This window comes from Sus scrofa, chromosome 13 (assembly GCF_054392235.1).
Source record: "Sus scrofa isolate SSC_HxYL_T2T_F1_AM1 chromosome 13, Sscrofa_HxYL_maternal_Yorkshire_Landrace_v2.0, whole genome shotgun sequence".
In the NCBI taxonomy this organism is placed as follows: domain Eukaryota; kingdom Metazoa; phylum Chordata; class Mammalia; order Artiodactyla; family Suidae; genus Sus; species Sus scrofa.
Window position 1 is genome coordinate 125244182 of NC_139395.1, and position 19038 is coordinate 125263219.

The following is a 19038-nucleotide window of genomic DNA, read 5'->3' on the forward strand; positions in this document are numbered from 1 at the left end:
TGGGGGTGGCTTAAAACAACAGAAATTTATTGTCTCATGGTTCTGGAGACTAGAAGTCCCAAATCAAGGCTCGAGCAAGACCAGACTCTGTCTGACAGTTCTAGGAGAGAATCTTTTCTTGCTTCTAGTTTCTGGCGTCTGCCAACCTTTCTTTGAGTTCTTTGGCTTATTGACGCATTACTCCAGTCACACAACCATCTTCTCCCTGAGTGTCTTCACATCATGTTCTCTGTGTGTGTGTGTATGTGTGTGTGTGTCTGTGTCCAAATTTCTCCTTTTTATAAAAACACCAGTCATATTGAATTAGAGCCCATCCTAATGACCTCATGTTAACTTGATTACTCCTGTAATGACCCTGCTTTTAAATAAGGTCACATTCAGAAGTATGGGGACTTCCACATATCTTTTTTAGGTACACAATTTACCATACCACCCCCTACCACTCTGTGCTGACTTCCTTTAAGGTCACGCACTGCAGGAGGGGAGGGGAGAGGAACTCCTCAAGGGAGATGAAGCTCTGGATCAGGGTAGTGAAATAAACGGGGTAGGTCTGATTTCTCGAGTACCCAGAAGTGTAGAAATAAACGTTTCAGGGAGAAATGGAGTCCTTATCTTTTGAGGACTCATTGTACACAGGCCTGTGCTGGGTGTTTTCACAATCATTTTGTATCTACAAACCTGGATAACTCAGTTCCTTTTCACTTTACCTTTTCCTCAAACCCCTCTGGAGAATTTTTACCCCCTTGGAGACTATGGATATTTGTTAGAAAATAACATCACCCAGACCAAATTCTGGATTTTATAGATGAAGACACTGATCGTCAGAGAGGCCAAACAATCTCTCCAATGGTGCTCACCTATTTGCTGTCAGAGCTAAGGCTAGAATCCAACTTTATTAACTCTCACTCCAGCAATCTTTGTTTCAGTGTTACCTTCTGATTTGACTTGATATTATTTACAGAGGGGAAATAAATTTATTTAACTCCTAGCCTTTGAGGGAGATGAAATCCCAAGCAGAGAATTTAGGAGGGTTGGTGGACCCTGCTTGGAGCTCTCCACAGGGTCATGCCAATTGCTAGTTATTGGCCCTCAAAACAGGAACAGATTGCATATGACCAGAGTGTAATATGTATGCCCCGTACCAAAATAACTCTGTCCTTCCTTGTCAGGACCTGTGTAGAAGATGAGAATTCAGAGAGAAATGGATATGGCTTCCCCTGGCTTCAGGAATTTAAAAAATTAATCCCAGTCTAGCAGAATAAGCATTAAAATAGAGATTTTAAACAAGTCTGGGAGGGAGTTGGGTGGTGCCTAAGAGCTGAATGGTTCCCAAGGATGAGCTTACCAGGCATTATCGGTGGAGCTGGTGGGGCCAGGAAGAGAGCCTTTGCTGTGGCAGCGAGGGTTCTGGAGACCAGAGGCTGAATGCGTAGGATCCTAGGGGCAAACAAGTCACAAATGTTGAGAAAGAAGAGTGGATCCATTGGAGCTAGTTTCTTAAGATTATTGTGTCCTATATGCAATAATTTAGATTTTGGCTATGGGTGGTAAAGGCCCAAAGTTGGTTTTAAAGCAGGGGAATGATGGGAATCATATTTATCTCTCAGGAGACAGGGCCTGGACCAAGGAACCCTTGGAAGCACCAAAGTTCACCTCCCTCATCAATGCCTACCACCAGCTCAGGACCTTCTGCCAGAAGTAACGAACATAAGGTGACACCTGCAACCCCCAACTGGATTCCAATCACACCTAGGACTTTCCAGAAAAGCAGGAGTCCCTAGTGCACACTGAATGCCCAGTTTACCTGTGGGAAAACCCAGCTCCAGTACCATAGAGAAAAGCCTCTGACAATTTCTTGGGAAAGAGTCAGCAGGAGGGAGTCCCTGACATTTCAGAAATCCCTTTCCTCTCTCTTTGTCCTTCTCAGTTTTTGTCATTAATTTCTAGGCCGTCTCCATAGCAGAGTCTAAAGAGCACCTTGGTATGTGTGTGGGAGTGTTATCTGGCAGAGCCGTGTGGAGCCATAGGTATGTTTTGAGCTTGATACCCAAGTAAACTCTGAGTGGTAGATGAGGCTGCTTTCCCAAAGGTTAAAAGTAATAAGACCGTCTTTGTGCCCTTGTGGTCTGACTTTTCACAGGCTATTATGAAGGTTGTGGAGGGAGAGGGTTTATCCATATAATTTGCATGTTAATGTTTGGTCTAAAAATATGCACTGAGAAAGGAAAAAAAACATGCTTTAAAATATGCTTTAAGGGAACAACATTTCAATTCTTAGGATCCAAGTGGCTCGCAGTAAGAAAAAAGACATCAACTCATTTCATATTAATTTTGTTTATTACAAGCTTTCAGATATCAATAGTTTATATTTAGCATTTCAGTAAAACATCACATTTATATGCTTATGACTCAGAACAGATTAAGGAAATTCAAGAATAGATTTCTTCCAAAACTTTCTTTTCTTCTCCTTCCTTCCTCAACAAGCATGTTTCAGTCACTTATTGTGGGTCCCAGACTGTGCTGGATTCTCGGGCTCCCAAACTGAAGCACACCAACATCTTATCAGGAGCTAAAATAAAGTTGGAATGCCATAATGAAAGATATGGAACCATACTGCAGTGATCAAATTCGTAAGGAATTTTCTGATTTATATGAATCAAGATATGAAGTTTTTCTCCTAAAGGTACAAACAGAAAATTCACCTTGAGGAAAATAGAATGTGCAACTAGGAGTTTGGGCTCTCCCCTCTGAAACTTGTCTGAGAGGGTGAGTCTCCTGGGCGTTTCTTCAGGGCAACTTGAGAGGAACTGCTGTTACCTGCTGAATCACCCTCCCCACATCCTGGCCTGCCTGCCTGCTCCCTGGGGGGTGTCTGCCCTTTTAGTAAAGGCTACACTTGCTCAGAGAAAGATGAGATCACCACCTGCATGAGTTTCAGAGATGGCCAAAGAATGGCCTCTTCAGATGAATTCGGTCCACCCTCAGGAGGTAGAAAGACTACCCTTTCCTGTGTACTTAACCTAGCCCTTTGGATAAATAATGACTATAACCTGGAGGTTCTTCACCAGCTTTCCTCACAATTTCCATTCTCCTAATGTCTTGTGGAAAGAGAACTTTTCATGTCTCTTTCTCTTTATACAGATATATCAATGGCAGGGGGGTGCTGTTAACACATGAAGCTTTAACAATAACAGTAAAAAATACAGTGAGAGTGAAAACTAGTGAGAAAGATAGATCAGGAAATCTGGGGTTCTGGGTTTAGTTTTCACCTTCCTGTGTGATCTGAGGAATATTAGTTGGTCCCTATGAAATGTCCTTTTTCACAGGGATGTTGCATTAACCTATGGGGACATGAATAGTTGATATATGTAATGAAAAGAGAAAGATGACCTAAAATGCTTTTTTGATAGCAAGTACAGAAAAAGAACTGAGGCAAAGGCAGAATTTGGGGGAAGAAGGGACCCAGGTCATGGACCAGTATACAGAAGAGAGAATGGACAATAAGAGGAACAGTCAGCACAGAACCAAAGGTAGGAAGCCCAACGCAGTTTTGCCTCGGCTTTATCCACATTCAGAATAAGCAATATTTCTCTGCTGCTGGATCAAAGCATGAGATGAAAACAAAGCATTTTTGGAGAGAAAATAATTTTTTTTTAATGAATATGCCAAGATGGCATAATAGCCTTTTTTGAAGCCATATTAACAAATGCTCCTTCAGATAAGTTGAATCTTCACCTTGGCAGATTCTTCTGGGGAGAACACATGCCAATCCAGAGCCCACACTAACCACAGGGCCTTTTTAACTGAAGATATTTATGTAATTTTGATTTTCATCTCAAGAAGCACTGAAAAGTAAAGAGCTTATTTTCCTTCTTCCCTGTTTCAGAGCAATGTGCGTCACTGAACCTCACTGTACTAAGTTCTGAGTAATTTACACATGTCAAATATGACAGTGACAGATATTCAAATCAATAAACATTGATTGGGCACATTTTAGTTTTGCTATACAAAGAAAAATAAGACATGGGCCCAGCCCTCAGAAAAAGGCGTACGTGTAAACAAATTGCAGCATCCTAAATGCCATGACACACTATAACCAGAGCAGGAAGGAGGAGGAAGTGATTAACTCCTTCTGGGAAGGGTTCTCCAGGCTAACAAAAGATAGGGGGAGGGAGAATGTGTTACACAGGCTCTTGAATTATTTATAGAGTGTTTTTTTTAAAAACATAGGGAAAGGAGGATTTTGTGATCAAAAAACTTAAATAAGCCATTTTCTGTAAGGTTTACTTTTACTGTTAGAGGTGTGATTTTAGGCAAGTTTCTTAAATTCGCCATCCCCCCATTGCCTTATCTATAGGTTAGTGATAATAAAACACAATTTATATTATGATTGTGATCGTAACTGCAGGGTATAGCTATATCTGTAGACATAGAGACACACACACATACCCCTCTAATAAGTGATAGAGGCTATGCCCATGCATCAGGAGACATCTGATAACATAATAATTAGAACTTGTGTGTGACAAAAGGTACAAGAACAAAAGATGACAAGGTTTTCCTAGCAGTGAATCCTCTTATTTTCTGTGGGGAAAAAGGAAAGCACTAGAAAGAAAAGCATCTTAGTGGCACATATCAACTAGCAAAGACATGTTAATATATATGTGTTGAAAGAATTTTAAGTAGTCTTCTTCCAGATCAAATTCAAAGATGAAACCAATAAATGCCTTCATTTTTTTTTTAATTGAAGTATAGTTGATTTACATTGTGGTATTAGTTTCTGGTGTTCAGCAAAGTGATTCAGTTTATATATACATATACAAAATATATATTATATAAGTATTTCTGTATAAATGCATCACACATATATAAGATATTTATGTATTTATATACACACATACATATATAATATATATTATAATTAAATATATAATATATATACATATATATGTATATAACATATATATTCCTTTTCATATTCTTTTCCATTATGGTTTATTATAGAATATTGAATACAGTTCTCTGTGCTATACAGTAGGACCTTATTTTTTATCTATTTTATATATAGCAGTTTTTATCTGTTAATCCCAAACTCCTAATTCATCCCTCCCCACCCCTTACCCCTTTGGTAACCTTAAATTTGTTTTCTATGCCTGTGAGTCTGTTTCTGTTTTGTAAATAAGTATCATGTTTTGTATCATTTGTATCATATTTCAAATTCCACATATAAGTGATATCATATGGTCTATGTCTTTTTCTGTCTGACTTACTTCACTTAGTATGATAATCTCTAGGTCAATCCATGTTCCTGGAAATGGCAATAAATGCCTTCATTTGTGTGATAGGATTGGTATATGACTGGGGATAAACAAATGACACTTTGCAGGGTTTTAGATACTGGATATGATATAAACTTTAAGACTAGGAAGATTTAGTTTGTACTTTGTAAGACCTTGAATGGAAAAAATGAGAATTGTTGACTGTATTTTGCAGGAATTCTCTTGAGTAAACCAAAGTTCCACCAAATCTTTAGAAATGAAACATTGCTAGTTCTATTAGGACAGCATGAGCCTGCTCAAAAGAGAGAATATTATATGGGTAACTTCCATTTATTGAAAACCTAAGAGTTATGCCCTGGAGTATAGATCCCAGCTTGCACTTTTGTGGATGTGTGATTTTGGACAATTTACTCTCTCTGCTCTCATTTGTAAAATTGACTTCACAAAAGATCATGTGAATGGAGTTTCTGCTGTGGCACAGTGGGTTAAGAATCCAACTGCAGCAGCTTGGGTAGCTGCAGAGGCATGGATTTAACCCCAGGCCTGTCAGCAGTGGGTTAAGGATCCAGCATTGCCACAGTTATGGCACAGGTTGCTGCTGCAGCTCAGATTCAATCCCTGACCCAGGAACTTCCATATACTGCCGTTGTGGCTATTAAAAAAAAATTTTTTTTAATATTATGTGAGGATTTAATGAGCTCACACATTTAAGGCATTTAGCATAGTACCTGGTACTCAGAAAGTCTCCAAAATTAGCTATTTAGCTTGTAATTGCTGTATTATACATTGTTGTGAGAGCAGAGTAGAAGAAAGTGTTGATTTTTCCTGGGAGGAGAAAGTATCAGAGATGAAATCACAGAAGAGAAATATTTATGGTGCCCATTAGAAAAGCTTTAGTTTTTTTTAAAAAAAAATAAAATAACAAGATGTTGGCAAGAATGTGAAGAAATTGGAATTAATGTTTCTGGTGGGAATATAAAATGACATAGCCACTTTTAAAATAGTTTGGCAGTTCCTTGCAATGTTAAGCACAGAGGTACCATAGGATTCAGCAATTCCATTTCAAGGTATGTACTCAAGAGAAATGAAAACATATGTCTACAACAAAGCTAATTAGCAGTTGTACTCATAACAGTTAAAAAGTGGAAACAACCCAAATGTCCATTAATTGCTGAAAGTAAAATCACAATGTTGTATAGCCACATGATAAAATATTACCCAGTCATAAAAAGGAATGAAGAAGTGATATATACTACGACGTGGATGAACCTTCAAAAAATTACTCTAAATGAAACAAGGCAGTCTCAAAAGGGTATGTATCATATGATTCCATTGATAGGAAATCCCTGCAGATAGAAAGGAGTGGTTGTTGGGAGCTGGGAAGAGGCGGGAGTAGAAAGTAACTGCTATGGGTACAGGGTTTCTTTTTTCAATGACAGGAATGTTCTGGAATAGGTAGTGGTGACAGTTGCACAACATTGTGGATGTACTAAAAACCACTGAATTTTACACATTAAAATGGTGAGTTAAAAAAATTATTTCTCAATTAAAAAAATTTTTTTTAAGTGGGCCCTCAAAGACAAATAGGGATAAGCCAGGCAAGGCAAGGGGAACCAGGGCACTCCACCTGAGGGAATACCTAGGGTCAAAGTTAAAAAGCAATACCAATCAAGCTTTGTTCTAAAAAATGGTAAGAATCTGGTACAATGGCTGTGCTACTCCAAGTGTCGTCAGTGGGCAGTGAATTGTTTGTTAAGATCTGTGACAAGATAAGAAAAGAAACTGAGAGTACACTGTAGAAAAGTTAGCAAGCTGACATGACATGGTTGGTGGCCTCCAGCCTTTGGACAGGATATAAACCAAAAGTGGTCAAGCTCCTGTGGCAGGTGGCCTGTCGCCCAAGCTACACACTAGTCCTGCACCACAGGATCCAGCAGATGGGAAATGAAAACAGTGTGTTCTTCACTTCGTAAAGTTTGAGAAGTACTGTCATAAGGGATATACTATAAGGAGTAACAGGCTAGAGACAGAGGTTGGGAACTGAGTGTGAGGTACTTTGTAAGTAAAATAGTTTGAAATCACTTCTTTGTTCAGAATTCTTTAATCAGGTTGTGCCTAGTTATGTACCACGAGTGACACCGTGACACTTCTAAGCATGGGTTATCTCTTGGGAGTATAGAAAACAGAGGAATCAGGCAATTTCAGGGGAAAGAAACTCTTTCCAAACAAAACAAAATGAACCCCCCTGGGAAAAAATAGGGTACATCTTTTCCATCTTGGAGATGGCATAAAGTACACAGAATCAGCACAAGAGGTTGAAAGAGGCACATAGCACACTAATTAAGATTCAAAGATTTGTTTGTATTTATTGAATAAAAGAAACCAGAATAAGCCACCCCAGAAAGGGAAATTGAATTGAGAGCTAGGCTAACTGTAGAGAGACAAGTGAGGCAGGCAGAGAAGTAGGAACTCACACTCTCCCACAAAGGGAGAGACAAGCCAGCCTGCTCCACGTGTGGGAAAATACTCAGCCTCTCAGAAGAAGAGCCCTATATTGATTCCAGACATTGTTATTCCTGCGGGAGTGGGGGGACAAGAAAGGAAAGGAAACCAAGGTATTGACAGAAAAACCAGCTTCTACTTTCTCAAATGTCTTGGATGTCACTATGAAGCAACCACAAGACTTCCCCTGTTGTCACATGTTGACTCATTCTTCCCCAAGCAAGACCATTTATTTAATGTCTCGTTTTGTTAAAGTCGATGAGATTTTGTTTCAGAATCTGGGGCTGTGCTAATGTAAATGCTTGTTTGTCTGGGGTTGTGCAGAATGAAGGAAGTTCATGCTCTGCACAAGTAAAGCAATGTGTCATGTCATATTGCCAAAAGGTTGCATCATTTCTAAACTTTCCGGAAGACTGGATAGATGAGAGGTCATCTATGTTTATTTTGTGAAGTTTGGCCTACCAGGAAATGTGTGGGTACAAGAGATATTTTAGGCCCATGAGACTCTCACTTTAGATGCTTAATCCAGCAGCATGTGCTATAAGCTTCAGTCTCTAACTAAATCTTTGAAGAGTGGCAAGTTGTGAAGTATGCAAGGTTTTTGGCTGCACTAGCAGAGCCACGTATAAAATCCTGTTGCCAAACAAAGACTAGAACCAGATGACAAAGACTGAAAACATACTTCATGTATTGACTTTGTCTATGAAATACTCATTATAACCTAATCCAGTAATATTCATTTCTAGGATTATTGCATAATCACTCACCAATCAATATTAATTAAGGCTGTAAATTGACCTTGAAAGAAGTTTTTTTTAAGCAGAACATTTCATGTTGGGTTTCTTTAAAAATATAATGGAATTACTTCAACAAGGAAGAAAAAAATGTCTTAAGGAAGTAATTTTTAACACACAGCTTAACAGAAGTGATAATGGATGACCTACCAGCAACCCTATTCAAGTCTGCTTGTGGACATTTTATTTATAGTCTTCACATCCTCCATGATTTGGAAGATAACAATAATCCCTTCTCTGGACTGAACTGCTTTTCTCTACTTTTTCATGTGGTTCTGAGAAGGGGAAGGGGTTGCCAAAAAAATATCACCACACAAACAATGCACACACACCCCTTTCTGTCCCCATCACATACATAAAGCACAGGGAAACCCAGAAACAGGAGATAATGATACTAACACCTGGAGGAAGGCAATACCAAGAGAGAGAAACAGAGGCCAGCTCCGTCCCTGGAATGCACAGGACTTAGCCAATGCATCACCTCTATTGTTTAAGCTATTTGAGTTGAGTTTCTATTTGAAACCAAAAGAATCCTAACACCAAAACTCAAGATGTTTATCTCTGTAGTAGACAGTACTCCTTGTTGTACTATTTCAGGGGGGTTGGAGGGTCATTCTGGAATTGTGCAATGGAGAACACTTTCTGGATGGCTGGAGTAGTATCTATGTGACTCTCACTCCTGGAACACAACCCCATTTGCATGAACTACATGTGAGGGGTGCCTCCTGGAACTGTGCAGTGTGAGATATGGAGGTAAACATGAACTCCCCTTGCTGTACAAATCAGCACCATCAGTCTCTCCACATAACTAGTGCTGCTTGGTCTTAAGTAAGGCAGTTTCTTCTAGAACTTCTTGCCTAACACTGCTATTCCTGCCACCATTGCTCCTGTTTTCCATGAAATGCCTCTAAAAGAATGTTCTTCTACTATCTCCTTTCCCTGATCCTCACAGTGCAGATATCACCCTCTCCATGGAGAATCTTTTAACTCAACCCCCAAGGTGGAACAAGACCACCTCACGTAACAGATAGGTGCCAATTATTTCTATCTCCTTGGCCCTATACTTCCTTGTATTCCCCACTTTCCTAGAGGCTACAAATTCACCTCCCCAAAATCAATCTCAAGTTTTCCAGTTCTCCGATGCAGTTTCATCTTTGACCTGCTCTCATCTTCCATATCAGACTTGAAACCCATCCTTCATCCCTACTTTTAATATAATACTAACTCAGAAAATGTACCACCTCTTTTAAAAAATATTTCAAGTCTTGGAAGCAGTCTTTTCAAAACGAGAGAGTTTTTTTTACATGTAGGAATTTGCAGCCAGCCAAGCCCTAGATTCTTTTCTTACTGATTGTAGATAAACCTTTTCAGTGCATGGTATACCTCTCCAGGTGTCCTGATACTTTATCAGTGGAAGAGGGAAAGGGTCTCCTCCCTTGAAAACACTCTTGACAAAAAATGAAAAACAAGCTTCATTGCAAAGCCTTTAACAAAAAAAAAAAAAAAAAAAAAGAAAAAAAAAAGTAAAATAAAACAATAAATATATAGCGACAATAACAATAAGAAGAGTCATTCTAAAGAAAGAGTCATCTCTTAAAGATATACAGACAAATGCTAAAGAGAATAAGTTGAGATATGGGAAACATCCAGCCATGTGTTAAACATTGTTCTGGGGACCAAGCCGGAAACTCTCCTCATAGCATCTCAACTCTCTGCTTCCCACCTGTTCTACATCCGTCGTTTTCTGAGTCACACCATTTCTGTTTCCACATGAGTCATTCATGTTTGCTGAGTCCCTGCTATGGGCCAGGAACCACGGTAGGCAACAGGAAGGCAGTAAAGAAGGGAAGAGATGAGGTCCCTGCTCTCATGGGATTTGTAATCTAGCGAGGGAGAAAGACCACATGAAAGGCCACATGAAGGCAAGAACAAGGTAATTCCAAATTGTGGCAGGTCCCACAAAGACAGTAAATCTGTATCATCTTGATCAAAAAAGTTATCAATTCCTGCATCTATGCCCTTAGCTGGCTGATTACAGTCACCTCCTATTGGCCTTCTCATTACCTGCCTGCTGTCTGATGCATAGCTCATCAGGTTATTTCTTACCTCAGAAATCTCAAAATATGGAGTTCCCGTCATGGCGCAGTGGTTAACGAATCTGACTAGGAACCATGAGGTTGCGGGTTTGATCCCTGCCCTTGCTCAGTGGGTTAACGATCCAGCGTTGCCATGAGCTGTGGTGGGGGTTGCAGACACGGCTCAGATCCCGTGTTGCTGTGGCTCTGGTGTAGGCAGGCAGCTACAGCTCTGATTAGACCCCTAGCCTGGGAACCTCCATATGCCACGGGAGCAGCCCAAGAAATGGCAAAAAGACAAAAAAAAAAAAAAAAAAAAAAATCTCAAAATGTGCCACAATACCATCCATGTAAAATACTAAACCTCCCCCTGCCATTGAAGACACTGGTGTTGTGATCACACTCATGTTGTGATCCAGGCCCATTTCCCACCATGCCCCTTGCACATTCTGTGTTTTAGGCAAACTGAACAACTCATGGGGCCCAGATGTTTCATGGGCTTTCCTGGCTCCCTCCCCTGCTGAGCAAAACATACAAAGAATTCAGTTTTGTATGGCTCATCACAGAGGACATCTTCCTTCTGAAGGCCCTCTTCATGCCCTTCCTCCTTTCTCCCTCCAAATACAAAAAATGTCCTTTCTTTCCTTGTGCTCCCAAAAGATTGTATTTGTATTTGTCCATGAGACTTTATCTCACCCTACCTTACTTTAGAGTTACTGTTGCCCTATTTAATCACGCCCGAGAGCATGGATGATGGCTCCGTAATTTCTGTATTCCCATTTCTTGTCACTGTGCTTTGTGAATAGCAGCTTCTTGATAATACTTATTATGAAAGTGATTTAGAATGAACTGAGTGACTAACAGGAACTTTTGATGATACAAATTATTCCATCATAGCTGCATCTAGTCCCTCTAGATTGAAATTAAGTGATGCATTGTGCTAAAAGTGAGCCTTACAATACTTAGTATGCCAAAACACTTCTATTGGACTGGTAGCTCAAGCTGGGAAAAGAACAGAAGCAAATGTTATTGAACACCTACTACGTGTCAGATATTATGCTAACCACTTTATATATATCATTTTTCATTGAAACAAGGGGGCAAATTTCAATGGAAAAAAGCGAACATCTCAGTGATAAGTTTAGATAAATGTAAAGATAAATTTATATTTCAAAGTTCAGGACAATTTCATCTAATAAATTCTATATTTACTTTTTTTTGTATTGTTCATCTTCACCTACCTAGTCCTTCCTCCTCAATTAGAGCAGAGATTTAACTCTTCCTTCTACTTCTTCTCCTCCCACCTTCTACCCACTGTTGTCTTCCTAGCTCTAGATAGAATAATGCTGGGTAAGAGTAAGCATTCAAAAAACATTAAATGATTAGATAATCTGACTTTAATGTTTTGTGTGTGTGTGTGTCCTAGTAGGTCTTGCAGTTGATCACCAAGAACAAAATGATCATTTTGAACATTTGCATGTGAAGATCATTGTAAATAAAATTCAAACATCTGTCCCAAGTGACCCAGCTTCACAGGTGTACATCCTGAGAACCAGAAACATCTGGGTGAAGAGAGGGGAAAAACCTGCAATGTTCCAACCCCACAAAACTTTTTAAAAGACAAAATGAGAGAAAGCTTTAGGAACAGCCAAAGCCTTTTGCAAAAAGAATTCCCTTGTGGAATGAGGGGAAAATTTGGAACAGAGGTTTCCCTGGAGCTGGAAGTGTTACTGGCCTCAAGGATCATCTGAACCAACAGCACTGCTTGAGTCAGTATGGGTTCCAAGCTCAATGCCTGCCAAATCCAGGATTTCTCCTCCCCAATTCTGAAGACAAACCAGAGAGAAATTAAATCTGTTGGAGATCTGAGGTGCAGAGGAAAGTACATGTGGCTACAACTAAGAAAAAGAGCCATTTCTATTTCTTTTTTAATACCAGGCTGCTCTTTAGTTGGCATTCCTCAGATTCTTGCATAATAGTGTTCCATTTACTTATGCGTGGGTGTTGCTAGTAACTGTACACTCTTTTCTTCAATAAATAAGGCAGGTGGGATGTTGCCATTAGAAAATATATTGATTTGCCTTTTTTTGAACTTGCAGGATAAAGTAATAAGCCTGTTTGTTTCAAGATATACACCTAAATAAATACTAAAAATTCTAAACAGTAAGTATTTCTTTGGGGCTTTTTGTTTGTTTGTTTTTGTCTTTTGTCTTTTTAGGGCCACACCCACGGCATATAGAAGTTCCCAGTCTAGGGTTCCGGCCTACACCACAGCCACAGCAATGCAGGATCCTTAACCCACTGAGCAAGGTGAGGGATTGAACCCACAAACTCATGGTTCCTCGTCGGATTTGTTTCCACTGCACCACAACGAGAACTCCTAAACAATAGGTATTTCTTGAACTATAGTACAGGAAACTGCTGCATTTTTAGAGTATTTTCTCCTCAGTTTTGGTCTTTACTTCTTTTCCCCCTGAACTGTGAAATGAAAGAAAAAAGCAATTATTTTTCCCATCCTGGCCCAGTCTTTGTTTTTTTGGCCATGCCCAAGGCATATGGAAGTTTCTGGGCCAGGGACTGAACCTCTACCACAGCAGTGACCCAAGCCACAGCAGTGACAATGCTGGATCCTTAACCATTAGGCCACCAGGGAACTCTTTCAGGCTTTGTTTGTCTTCAAAATGGCAACACCACTGGCCTCTCTAAGTGCCAGATGCTTTTCCATTGCCAAAGGAGATAAAGGGTAAAGATAAAGGAATATCTGGCCTTCTGGCCCCAACACATGATAAAGGAAGAATATCTCTTTGATTCTTTATTCCTCTTAAATTCATCTCTTGTCTTTCTAATATGCCCCCCACTTAAACTTCAAATTCAACCAATATTTATGTGTCCATCATATGCCATTCATGTAATACATATTAATAGAGTGATTTATTCCTTTGTGTAAAACTATTTATTGAGCTCCTAATATGCACCTTGCCCTGTCTAGACTCTAGTGTTAAAACCACAAAGAAGAAAGGCTCTAAGGGTAGATGAACAATTAAAGCATGCTTGGTGCTGTGATAGAGGCCAACACAGAATAACATGATAGAAAAAGGGAAGAACATCTAATTCTGTTACAAGGAGACCATAGAGAGCATCATGGAAAAAGTGATGCATAGGAGTTAACCCACAAAAATAGAAAGAATAGAAAAGCATATGCAAAAGTCCAGAGACACGACACAGCAAGCAAGCCCAAGGTGATGAGAGCCTAGGTACAGGTAGAGGGGTTAGTCTTAGGGGAAGGTATGCACAGGTATTGAGACAGGTGAGGCAGTGGGTGGAGTGGCAGGAAAGTGGGCATTCTTGTCTGTGGCTTCTGTGTTTTGAAATAGCAGGCAAGGTCATCTGAGAGTCTGGGTGAGGTAGAAGTATGAAGGAGTGGAGGAAACGTTTTATAATAGATGATGTGGAGACTGAAGGAACAAAGCTGAGCAGGGAAGCCAAGCCCCTGTCAATCCCTGTCTCCTGTGTTCATGCTCTTTTCTTGTGCCTCCCACATTGTACCAGAATTGGTCTGTGTGATGGATACAATGTGGCAGAAGTGAGTCTGTCCTGAGATTAAGTTATAAAAGATTGCCACTCCTATCTTGGTCACTCTCTTTCTTGGATCACTCACTCTGTCACGAGCAGCCCTATAGAAAGGCCCTCTGGTGAGGAATTGGAACTTCCTTCCAGTAGCCATATGAGTGAGCTCAAAAATGCACCCTCTAGTTTCAGTCAAGTCTTCAGAGACTGTAGCCCTGGGCAATAGCTGGAGTGCAACCCACCCAGCCAAGCTACTTCTAGATTCCTAACCCTCAGAAACCATGTGAGATTATAAATATGTGTTGCTTTAAGTTGCTAAGTTTGGGGAGTAATTTAGTTCAGAGCAAGACTGGACTTGATAGCCAGAAACAGTAGACTCAGTCCATTGATTTCTAATATGAGTCATGAGAATGGTAATTCAGGATATGATGTAAAGGAAGTTTGTGCCTACTTAAAGAGAAAGGGGAAGTAGCAGCTCTTTGTGGAGGAAGTGAGAAGATAAGAGAAGAAGAAAAGGAAGCATTCAGGTACTTGGGTCCCAGGCTCTGCCTTGAGGGCCACTCTAAGTGGTTGTGTGGTTTGTTTGCTGCAAATACGTACCTGGCCATGAAGCCAAGTAATCTATTTTAAATTGAAAGTTATTAAAATCTCTTTAACTGACAAGTTCATGCCCCATCCTACCACTCAGGGAATAGACTACGAGCTATAGGAAATAGTTAGAGAAATTTGTTAAAGCTTTTTTTTTTTTTTACATTTTCTAATTTGTAATGGATTACATTTTTGCCCTCACTGAATCATTAGTGCAGTGGTTACAGCAATTACTGATTTGTTTCCCCTGAAATTAAAAAAAAAAAAAAAAGGAAACACTAAATGCAAATATCCCATTCACTTGCCTTTAGATCAAATCCCCAGCGCATTCAGTCACCCCAAAACATATTATCTAAATGGCAAAATGATCAATATTGTATACTCTAGATTTAAAATAACTTGACCACTGACTACTGTGAATCTCTAGAAAAACTACTTCTTAATAAAATGTGAGAAAGATCTCAAAGATTAATAAATGTGTTAAGGTGGTAGGAGTTGGGGCTCTAAGTGCCTACAAAATTGTCTTTCTTTCTATGGTACAATGAAAAAAGGGGAGTTCCCATGGCGGTGCAGCAGGTTAAGGACCCGTGTTGCCTCAGCTGTGGCATAGGTCAAAGCTGTGGCTTGGACTTGATCCCTGGCCTGAGAACTTCCATATGCCAGGGTGCAGCCAGTCATAAAGGAAAAAAAAAAAAGAAGAAGAAGAAGAAGAATGTAGAAAGTAAGAAGGGGAAAACTAAAGAGGAGGATAATCCCACTTCTTAAAATTGATCCTCATTTTTATTTTGCCTCTTCGTTCTCCTTTTATATATTGTATTCTCTCACTTTTTTTTTTTTTTTTATTTTCCCACTGTACAGCAAGGGGGTCAGGTTATCCTTACATGTATACATTACAATTACATTTTTCCCCCAGCCTTTCTTCTGTTGCAACATGAGTATCTAGACAAAGTTCTCAATGCTATTCAGCAGGATCTCCTTGTAAATCTATTCTAAGTTGTGTCTGATAAGCCCAAGCTCCCGATCCCTCCCATTCCCTCCCCCTCCCATCAGGCAGCCACAAGTCTCTTCTCCAAGTCCATGATTTTCTTTTCTAAGGAGATGTTCAAGTCAGGAAATAATCTTTCTCAAATTGAAGTCAATAAACTGGCAAGATTTTCAAACTGTTCTTGGTACTTACTCTTTAGAGAAGAGGGAAGGTATTGTAGTGGGTCAATGAATAACCAAAGAAAAATAAATTTATGCATGTGTAGGGACTAGGGACACCCCCACAAGATGAATAGTTCATCTTTCTCTGAAGTTGGAGTTACAATTAGGAACAGCAGCTGTTCTTAGGGTTAAGTCAACACTAAGGACTATATGTCATCAGTAACAAAGTTCTGCTGCAAACACAGGTACCTCCTGGACAGGTAAGATGACAAGAGAGAATATAGGTGATGTCCCCACTAGTTGAGGCTTATCAACATTTCCTTACTGAGAAGAGCCTGAAGGGTATTATCAAAAGTCTTAGACCCTTGCTGCTTGAGGTGTGATCCATGGACCAGCCACAGTAGCATCACCTGGGAGGCTATTGGAAGTGCAGCATATAAACTCTGCCTCAAACATGTTGAACCAGAATCTGCAAATGTGTGAATTGTTTGCACATTACAGTTTGAGAAGCATTGTTTTTGAGTTCATCAAGCAGAAGCACCTAAGATAAAGCCTATGTAGTTCTCAACACTTTTGAGTGTTCATAAGATTTCTAATTGAAGAACCTCTTTAAGTATGGTTAAACATAGAATTCTCACCCAGGTGAACTTTACCTAGCCATTACTGTCAAGATTTTGATATGAAGATGAGCAAAAGCAGATAAGCAGCACCTTTTGGAGATTCATGTTTTAATGAATGCCTATCTGTGCCTGGGGAATGCTGCATTCTACAAGAACATTGATTAAATACTACAGTAAGAACTTAGTATTTGTATATTGAGCAGTCATCCAAAAATCACTTATTGGACACGTACAATGGGCAGGGCTCTATTCTTAGACAACTAACCAAATGTGGAGTAAGTAACCATATTTTCCAACACATAATTTAAAAGATTTTAAAATAAATTTAAAGAATTTTACTCTTCTGTTTTTAACGTGGCCAACAGAATACATTTTCTGTAGAAAAATACAGAAACCATAGAATATACACTTGAAATTCACTTCCTAGTCAGTTTACATGAACAACCTGTGACCAGAAAAAGAAGAAAAACACACAAAAACAAGGAAGAAGCAAGGAGGCTCAAAAAAAGCAAATGAAGAATGAGATGGTAAGAGATGAAGAGAGACAGAGATATGGGTAGAGTAAGGCAGACACAGGTGCAATGGTCTGTGAGGTATTGGACATGTTAGAGCTGCTTCTGTGATACTGGATATACATTTGAGTTCAGAGTACAAGATCATTTCCTGTCACTTCTTTTTGTAAAATTCTGTATCACTTAACCATCCATGGCCGTTCTTATCAATATCTTTGGCTCTAAAATTGAGGGGCTGCAGCAGCATTTTTGTGCTTAGAGGTACTCAGGTATCACTTCTGGTTATAAGAGGAGGATTAATTAATTATCAACAAGGATAATTTGTAGAGTTCTAATATTTATTGAATATTGAAAGACCCATTGTAAGGACTTTCCCATCTAACAATTAGTCATCAAACCACTGATATAATTAGACTGCATATGTATACCATAATACCAGGCTTGTTGTCATCTATTCTTCTTTAAAAAAGATCCAGGAATAGAGGTGATAGCTCAGTTAATTCATGTAATATTGACAGGTAAGGTATTTTTGTCAGAAATCTAAAATTTATTTTGATAAAGTACCACATCTAATTGTCTGAGGGAAGAATAGTGGTGTCCATTGGTTTTATTACACCATAAGCATTAAAAACTTCTTTTGTTTTTTGTTCTCACTTTTTTTTTTTTTGCAAAGAATTTATTTGGCCAAAGGCCTTCATAACTGTAAAAGGCATCCAAACCCCTTTGCCCAAGTACAGACTCCTTAGGACCTGGCCAGTGTTTTCACTTTTAAGGTAGAAAGAAATTCTTATGGGCTAGAATCGTCTCAAGGCTTACATTGCTCCTAGGGTGAAGTGGCTCAGAAGATGGATACATAAGCCTGCTCAGTCCCAGATTATATTTCATGCATTTTAGCAATAATGTGCAAGGAAGCAAAGAGACCAGCATATTCATAGAGGGATTTGAGATTTACCATGCAAGTTATTCTAGAAATGCCAAGTATGTTGTTTATGACAACACAAGAATTGAGATGCTGGTTATCGTGTTTGCTGTCACACAGACAATGCAGAGTGAAAGGCTTTCACATTTCAAATAAAACAAGCAGAGGGGGAGATGGGATTCATCTTGCTAAAATTCTATATGGCAAAGTTATTTGGTTGTGAATGGAAATAAAATATGCTATAGAAAGCAGAAAACAGCTTTTAGGGAAATAGGCCGCCTTTTAGAAGATGAATCTGTGATTTCACAATGACATAAAAGCTGGAGTGATATTTCCTAGTCCTTATTACATTTTAACTGTCACTGAAACTAAGGTAATGGAAAAATTATATTTATGTATGTAAATTGACTGTTAATTATCCATTTATTACCAGCATTATATCCCTTATGTTATTTAGATACAATTATAGCCTTACTTTCCAGCATTTTAGAAAACAGAATGTTGGTCAATAAAAATTCCAGTTAAGTATGTACATGTTCATTTTCTCTGAGTTAGATCTATCCCTTATCTTGTCCTTTATTCTTTCCTCCCAAATGGGGCAAAAGATATATGCCCCAAAGATCTAACTTTTCTTTCCAAAAATTAGCAGGAATAATACACTAAGTAAAATTTCCACTGTGCTTTAGTTTCTGACATTGTCATTCAGTAAAAAGTTTTGTATGATATATCACCAGGTATTTTGAATCTAGATAGATTAGTAAGATACTAGATAATAGCATATGGCTGTAAGTACACTTTTTAAAATATTGCTTATATATACATATTTTATCCACGTATGCTATATATGTATACCATTTCTACTAGATCTTCAATTCCATGACGATAGTGATTGTCTTATTCCTTCTGTATTCCCAGACCATAGCATAATTTCTAGCATATAGTAAGCACGTGATACATTTATTTACTCAGACTAATTTTTATTGAGATCCTACTGTGTTGCAGGCACTGTTTCTAGATGCTGGGGATATAGGATTAA